This window comes from Rattus norvegicus, chromosome X (assembly GCF_036323735.1).
Source record: "Rattus norvegicus strain BN/NHsdMcwi chromosome X, GRCr8, whole genome shotgun sequence".
Taxonomy (NCBI): domain Eukaryota; kingdom Metazoa; phylum Chordata; class Mammalia; order Rodentia; family Muridae; genus Rattus; species Rattus norvegicus.
Genome location: NC_086039.1, coordinates 7,310,387 through 7,319,384, shown reverse-complemented (window position 1 = coordinate 7,319,384; position 8,998 = coordinate 7,310,387). Strand labels below are relative to the sequence as shown.

Genomic DNA, 8,998 nt, shown 5'->3' with positions numbered 1-8,998 from the left:
GTCTCTAGATACAGAGTCCATACCTTCAACTGCTTCTTCCTCTCTACTAGCCTACTTGCCTCTCTTTGATGGCAAGTAAATTATTTAACTATTTATTTAACTATTATACTTTTCTCAGAGCTGCCTGTTCACCTTTTCCTTTCTACAAAGTCATATCAGTATACCACACATTTCCCTATCCCCTTTTGAGTGTCATAATTTGGTTGGGCACACCTACTTAATTAACCTTGATTAACTTTGAACTTCTTGAATGCCTTTTGAATCAAGAGTTTGTCCAAGGGCCCATATCCTCGCCAGTCCATGGTTACAACCTGCTTTTCTTTCCCCTCTGGGGCCACCTTATCACTCATTACTTTTTTCATTAAATCCAGCTGCCCTTCCCTCTTTCTGGGTAGAGATATCTTAATTAAACTTCTCCTTTTCTTTTCATCAAATTCCTTCAGGACTTTTCCTCTGAAGAACTTCCTTTGACAAAGGATTATTCTAAAACTTTATCTTGTTGTCTTCCAGATTCCTTCATTGACCCCAAAGTACAGGACACACCCTCTACTTTAGTGTCCCACCATCATTACCCCATTAAGATGTTACTCTGGGACCCTACTTCTTAACTGTGTTGTTATCAATACTTTATCATCTTAGAACATAAGTCCTAAAACCTATTATACAATATCCTTTTATCAAAGGTATTTTCAAGGCCAATCACTTTCCCTATAACACCCCAATCCTGGCCATTCTAAAACCTGATGGCTCTTATGGCTTGGTCCAGGATCTCAGGATAATTAATGCAACAGTTCTTCCTGTCCATTAGGTGGTGCTTACTCTTTTGTGTGTGTGTGTGTGTGTGTGTTTGTGTGTGTGTGTGTGTGTCTGTCTGTCTGTCTGTCTGTCTGTCGGTGCTTACTCTTATACTCTGGTTTCTCAGAGATCTTCCTCAACTTCTCACTTTATCACTCTAGACCTTAAAAATGACCCTTTTACACCCACATATAAAGGATATACTTGAAGATAACTTGCTTGTCTTCACCTAGGAGGAACCTGATATCAGAACATTGTTTCAGCTTTTATAAAATGTCTCTTGGGAGTTCCAAGACACTCTTCTCTTTTTGTTATGACTTTTTTCTCTTTTTTAAAAAAATAATTAATTAATTTACTTACTTTATATCAGTCTGCAGTTTTTTTCTCCCTCCTCCCAATTCTTTCCACTCTTCTTGACTTTCTCTTCAGAAAAGGAGAGGTCTCCCATGGTGGTTTGAATATGCTTGGCTCATGGAAAGTGGCAAGAGTAGGAGGCATGGTCTTGTTGGAGGTGTGGCCTTTTTGGAAGATATACATCACTGTGGGGATGAGCTATGAAGTCCTATGCCTAGACTCTGCTCAGTTAGGAAAATACCTTTCTCTCAGCTGTCTACAGAGGACAGTCTTCCTGGTTGCCTTCCAATCAATATGTAAAACTCTCCGTTCCTACTTCAGCACCTTGTCTTCCTGGGCACTGACATCCTTCCCACCATGATGACAGTAGACTGAATCTCTGAAACTATAAGCCAGCCCCAATTAAATGTTGACCTTTATAAAAGTTGCCTTGGTCATGATGTCTCTTCACAGCAGTGGAAACCCTAACTAAAACACCTCCAATCACAGGCAAGACAATTAAGACAACTTCTCCTGGACGATGCTGATCATGTCCTCCCATAGCCTTCTACTGAGCCTAGCACCCAAACCATTTTTTCAAGGAGATTGAGTTTGTTTGAAAACCTCAATCCATGCTGCATGGACCCACACCAGGTCACGCTCATCAGATCAATGACAACCATACTTCAGGGAGTCACAACTTAGATCTATCTATCACAACTAAAATGAGCTCTAGATCACTCATCTGAGAAGTGCTCCCATTGGGTAAACAGGACCGCTAAGACTTAAATTCTCACCTGCCCCCATCCTTGAAGACACCTATCATGGGCTCTTTCTTCCCCAGTCCTACTGAGGTCTTCTTTGTCTTCAGAACTATTAAGTTGGCATGACGTGCTAAAAGTTCTAGGTATTTGCCCAGGGGAAAGATCTCCCCAAAATCCTTAACTTCACAAGATTGCTCACAATACCCACCTTACTTTTTAATATCCATGCTGCCTGTTCAGTTGACAGAGTACCTTCTAGGAAGAAGAGGGAGAGTCTGACAACAAACACCTATGCTTCATGCACAACCAGATAAAGCCTTACCATAAGAAAAAAACTTCTGACTACAGGGGATGCCTTAAAAAGTTATTAATAGCATTAATCAAGACCTGACTACAGCAACTTCCTCAAATAGTTAAAGGATATTGGTGGGTGGTAAGTCACCTTCACCATCAGAAATCCCTGAGATAACAAATACATTGAGGGCATTGATATCCATGCCTATATGGATACACAAGTAGACCCTGACCCAAGAGGAAAAGTTAAAAATTTCATATTGTAGAACAGGTACCACACACCCCTACCAGTGTTATAATCAAGGCTATTGAAGAATCAGCTATTAACCTACATTCAGAGCTTCTAAACTTAAAGATCTCTTCTTTATTTCCACTTCCTAGATGACTATTCTAAATGAATCATTGGACTCTTCCAACTATTACAGGAATTTTACCAGATCTCTAACTGGTGAGTCCTTTGAGCTCCCTTACAACAATCCCTGGTGGTAGCATTCCCCCTTATAAATGTGGCCTTAAGGGCTATACCCTATAGCTCTAAGGCTATTTCTTCCCCTTCATCCCTACCTGTTGCAAGGTATTTGATCACATTGTGAGCCCCAAAATTGTGGACTGTAAGAAAACTATTTCTAATTGTTATATGGCTCAGCCTTTGATCCTACAGCTATCTATTTGCTATAAGCAATAACCTGTGGTATGACTAAGCCATAGCATACACCTTTAATCCAAGAGCTAAATAAAGTCAATCCTAGGTCAAGGTGCAGAACAAGTAACCAGCCTACAGGAAGGAAACATAACAGAAAGGAGGAACATTGAGGAGAAGGGTATTTAAGACACTTTGGAGAAGAAAAAGGAGCTTTTTTTCTTCTGGGACATTGGAGGAGTGGGAAAGTCAGCTGGTGCTTTCTTGGCCTCTCTGAGCTATCAGGCTTTCACAAAAGCAAATAGTCTTCATTTGGTAAAAATAAAACAGCTTGGATTTAGTTTTTAAAAGAACACCCACCTGTAATTTGTTTATCACCTTGCCCTTTATCTACCCATGCTATTATCACAATCATATAATCTTTACTAGCCCTAGAGGGGACCCTTTTCTAGTGTCACTTTAAACTCAACCATTCATAACTAAATCCACTCATGGCCCCTGTTTCTTAACGTTGAACTTCCTCAGCTCACCCTCTACACAACGGAAGAATTGTACACACTCCTTGAGCTACTCATAGGACACAAAGAGCTGTGTGGCTCTTCCTTTCTTGATTGGAGTAAGTCTGGTAACTACCACTAACTAGGGGCTTGAGACACAGTTCATATTTATCCCAACAGAACTCCATCTAATGGACAGACACTATCCAGGTGTCAACTACTTTTCAAGTGCTACAAAAGTACATCACCTCTCTAGCCTCAGCAATCCTACAGAATCAGAGGGCCCTTGACTTATTTACCTGAAAATTTGTTTCTTTCTCATTGAAGAAACAAGTACGTAAACAAGTCAGTCAAAAGTTGAAAAAAGAATAATAAAAAACAAAAACAAACAAACAAACAAAAACTTCACAAACTAGCCTACAAACTTCAGCCACTGGAATCAGGTCCTGACACCAGGATCTCATTTTTATCTCCCTTGGGTCCCTGGCTCCTTCCTGTCCTTGGCCCATTAATATTCACACTTCATATAATAATGGTTACTCCCTGTCTCTTTAGTGTGGGACATAAAAACACACCAGGAATTTTGGTAAGGAAGAGCAGATTGAGGCCTAGACACTCAGGCACACACACCTGAGACTTAGGAGACTCCCTGCTCTCTGCCAGACTCTTGGACTAGAACATGTGCCATGCTCCTCACATAAAAGAAATGTGTTCTATGGTCACAGAGGCCCAAAACAGAGTTCTCTATGCTCATAATGTACCTAGAGACCCAGAGGGCTTAGTCAATAAGCTTCCCTTCCCAGACATTCCTCCCTGAAAAGGGTATTTAATCTCAGGTTCACCCTGAGAAGTGGGTATGTTGAGTTATGCATTCATTTTCTGCCATGAACAACCAATAAACTGTTTAGAACTATGGACTGTCTCTCTTTCTTCAAGATCTGTCATGGGAAGCCATGGAGAAGGTGTTAAACTACAAAGCCTCAGCTTAATTCTCCTGTAGAAGAATGCTCTGTGCTCCCAGCCACAACAGCTACCAAGTCTGCCTCTGCCAAGCTAAGGACAGTTACTGCTGGGACAAGCAGTAGATCCCCTTTCTATGAGCCCCTGGCTAGATGCTGTCCACAGCCTACAGGCCCTAAACTTTGTTCTTTCTTTCTTCTCAACACCCCTACTCACCAAAACTATGCAGAGAAAGATTGATGTCACCTTTTATAATCAACAAAAGGCTAGAATATTCGGTCAAAAAGTAGGCCTCAAAATGACAGTGCTGCAAAGTCCTAAGATTGCAGCTTGAGTCTCAACCTTACCGGTAAGCAAAAATGTAAAACCAGAATTTCTCAGAAACCATGTGATATTTAAGCTCCCACTTATCTGGAAAAAAAATTTTTTAAAGCTGCGTGGATAATGATTTGAATAAGAATGGTCCCTGTGGGGGTCATAGATTTGAATGGTATTAACAGTGTCCATGTTATTAAGAGTGTCACTGTTAGGAGGTGTGGCCTTGTTTCAGGAAGTATGTCACTAGAGGTAGGTTTCAAGGTTTCAAAGAAAATGCCAGGCTCAGTCTTAGTCTCTGCCCCATGCCCTCTTCCACTTTGCCTGCATACCAGGATACAGTTTTAAGCTACTATTCAAGAGCCATTCATGTTGCTATGTTCCCACCACAATGATAAAGGACTAAGCTTCTGAAACTGTAAGGAAATCCCCAATTAAATGCTTTTTGTATAGGACCTGCCTTGGTCATGGAGCCTCTTCATAGCTCTAGAACAGAGACCAAGACCTATTGCTATCTCACTGTTCTTCCCATAATGGTCAATTGCCTCCAGCAAGTATCTCTAACTTCTGATTAGCCTGACAGCTTTCAGGAAAACCTCTACACTGCAGAGTATTACATAAACCTGCTCCCAACTGAGCTACTGCTCTTTATTCCCAGGAGATAGTCCAGCAGTTTGTTCCCAAGAAACTGTTTCTACCTTGTTCAGTGATTTTGGTGCATTCACAATCAATAGCTGTTTTTAAAGGGAACAATGACTTTTGTTCCCTTTTTCTTTCTGTCATAGAGTCTGAGGACCAGACTGAATCAGGAAAGAGGGCTTTGGAGGCCATTTTGAAAACAGGGCTGAGTCTGGAGTGGGAGGAGCAAATTGCATTCCAGACTCAGCTTCTCTGTGAGCTTAGGTAGTATGTGAAAATTTACCAATATAACATATAAACAAAAGACATTTTTCCTCTGACATGTTGAACAGGAGTTTGCTGTCGAGTCTACTCATAAAATGCTAAACACAAAGACCTTGTTTTCCTTTTAGCCTGTATAGATTTGATAAAATAAGTATGATTCACTAGGTCTTCTAGAGACTGACCACAGAGAGAAAGCATTTTCTACCCTTTTCAAATACTATAAAAGACAGAACACTTGGTTTTGATAGGTAACCCTCTGATAGCTTTAAACTTTATAACATCATAGGTGTGTGGCTGTCTGCAGTCATGTCAAGCCAACAGAGCTATCTGCCTTTACTGGAGGTTCTCCTTGACTAGTCTTGGGGTGATTGCTGGACACTTTGTACCTACAATCACTTTTACTATACTAAAAAATGAAGGCAAACACCTTGAAAACCTTAACAAAGTACTTTCCCTCCTATAAAAAAAAAAAACAAATTGATACTTACTTCAGCAGCACATATGCTAAAATTGAAACAACACAGAGAAGATTAGCATGACCCATATATGACAATGATACACAAATTCATGAAGCATTTCATATTTTTAATACAAGGAAAACTCTAACACAAGGAGGGAAACTACACCATAGAAAAAGCAAGAAAGTAATCTTCTTTCAACAAACACAAAAGAAGATAGCCACACAAACATGATTCCACCTGTAACAACAAAAATAACAGGTAGCAACAATAACTTTTCCTTAATATCCTTTAACATCATGAACTAAATTCCCCAATAAAATGACGTAGACTAACTGACTGGATACATAAATGGTATCGAGCATTTTGCTGCATGCAGGAAACACACCTCAGTGACAAAGACAGACACTACCTAAGAATAAAAGCCTGGAAAAAATTTACAAGCAAATGGTCCAAGAAACAACTGGGACTAGTTATTCTATTATCAAATAAAATCTAATTTCAATCCAAAGTTATCAAAAAAGATAAGGAAGTACACTTCATATTCATCAAAGGAAAAATCCACTAGGATGAACTCTCAATCCTGAATATTTGTGCTCCAAATGCAAGGGCATCTATATCATAAAAGAAACCTTATTAAAGCTCAAAGTAAGGGGGAGGGGCTAGGGGGATGTTGGCCCAGAAACCCGGAAAGGGAGTAACAATCAAAATGTAAATAAGAAACACCCAAGTTAATAAAGATGAAAAAAGTAAATAAATAGCAGTCATTATCAGTGAGTATAAAACCCTGAATCATAGAGCCAAATCAGTAAGAATAGTCAGGTAGGTGCATTTTTGTGCAGGGGTTGAGTGAGGGAGAATGTCGACTTTTAAACACTTCAGTTATAATTGCTTATAAAGTTTAATTCCAAAACCAAACTTTGTAGTGAAAACAAGAAATAAATGGCCATTAATGCAAAACATCAAATTGATAAGCCAGGGATTCTTGTTGTCCTGTGGTGTCGTCCATATCCCCTCTTTGGCTGCTTGCTTCTGCCCTCCACTGCTGGCCTGTGTGGACTCATTAAGCAGTCAGAAACTGCCAAACTGCCAAATTTGAATGTGTTAAACTGTTTCTGCCAAACTGTTGAATGTGGGTGTTCAGAGGGAAGGAGAAAAGTGGCGGCAGAGCCATGATCCACTAGCCCCTCTCTGTAGGGTTGTCCCAGGCTAGCACATTTCAATTCTAGATCTTTGCTTTTGCCATCTCCTTTCAAGGTCGTAGTCGATCCTGTTTCAAGTCTCAGGTGATGGTTAGAACTTCTCTGTAGATGGATGCCTCATGTGTTAGACAAACCTCTCATTAATACCTCAAATATTTCCATTTGAATAAACTATCACCCCTGCCAAAGAACCTTGACCATGCAGAAGATGATGATCAGCATAGACAGAGACATCACCACTTTTCCACTTAGCAGCTATGAACAGGTGGGCAAACATCTTGGCATCTCAAAACCACAATTCTCTCGTGCTTCAGTGAAAAGGAACACCTGTATTTTCCTCAGTCAGCAAACAGATACTTAGAGGAATCAATTGCTAACCCTCAGAATTGTCAATCCAGGGGGTATTAAAGTAGGGGTTAAAGTTAAATATGCTGGCCAGCTGACTTGAAGTAAAGAATGCTTACTTCATTATTCACCTGAGTCTCATGCATTCACAAGCATCCCTGGATACTGGAAAGAAATGTAACATGGGAAACAGTTGATAGAGTGTTTCTTGTGTTGGCTGTTGAAAGAGGTGGCAAGGAAACACAATATTCTCTTGCAACTTCCAGATGGAGATCAACTTGGCGGCATTTTGAATTCAGCATGCTGAGAATCATTTTGGACTTCTGAACCCACAAATGAATTAGAAGGGTTTTTGTTGTTGTTGTTTGGTTTTTCTATTGTTGTTTGTTTGTTTTTGTGGTGGGTATAAGCTCCACTTGTGTGCTCTTTTGTCGTAGTGGCATTCAGTAACCAATGGGCTATTTTATTTGCTTGTTTGTTTGAGGTAACTGAATGAAGTGTTAGTATTTCAGAACATGGGTTCCAGAATTAGGTACACTTACACTTTATGCTCCTTTTTTTCTAAAATACTAATTGTTACTTTCCTTGAGTTAATATGATGCACATAATAATTGTAAACTGTATTTTATATTTGGGAATAAAGCTAATTTTAAAAATGGGGGGAAAAAGCTCAAAGTATACATTGCACCTCACACAGTACTAGTAGGGGACTTCAACACTCCACTCTCAGCAATGGACAGATCATAGAAACAGAAACTGAACAAAGACACAGTGAAACTAACAGAAGTTAAAAACCAAATGTATGCCTGTGGGGAAGGGAGCTGAACACCCACACATGCAGAACATCCTGAGGCCACAGGACAGACTGCCACTTCTGCCAACCCCTGATGACCTCCCTGGTAGAAGAGAAAATTGAATAGTGCCTCTGGACACAGGAATATGGAACAGTCATCTGACCGTACCTGCATTTCTGGTCTGTGACCAGAATTGAACTGAAATTAACCGGTGAAAAGGCTACCTGAACCCAAATCCTGTGGGGGAGAGAGCTGGAGCCTCAGAAGTGCAAATACTTCTGAGAAATCAGAGAAGACTACCTTCTGTCCACCTTCCTGATGCAAGAGGGAATTGCCTAGTATGAGCTGTGCCCCCTGGGTACAAGGACCAAAGAGTAGTCAGGGGCAGGACCCATTCGATTCCTGCCTGCACCAAGAGCTGAAAGACAGTAACCAGTAGCGCATACAGACCTGAAAGCACAGCACCTGTTACCAGAAAGGGCTGAGAGAAAACAGGAAAATAGTTCTACAGGAGTGCTGACACAGAGGCCTACAGGAGGGTCAAGCCACTGTCAGAAATAGCAAGATAAGCTAAGACCAGAGACAACCCAATGGCGAGAGGCAAGCACAAGAACATAAGCAACAGAAACCAAGACTAGTTGGCATCATCAGAGCCCAGGTCTCCCACCAAAGAAAATACTGGATATCCAAACACACCG

At 40.6% G+C, this 8,998-nt stretch overlaps 1 non-coding gene across 1 annotated transcript; it reads left to right on the top strand.

Moving 5' to 3' along the window:
* Positions 1 to 5,985: 5,985 nt before the first annotated feature.
* On the top strand, positions 5,986 to 6,088 carry LOC120099406 (U6 spliceosomal RNA). The gene has a single exon (XR_005498596.1). It is a non-coding gene; the product is annotated as a U6 spliceosomal RNA (small nuclear RNA).
* Positions 6,089 to 8,998: the final 2,910 nt, after the last annotated feature.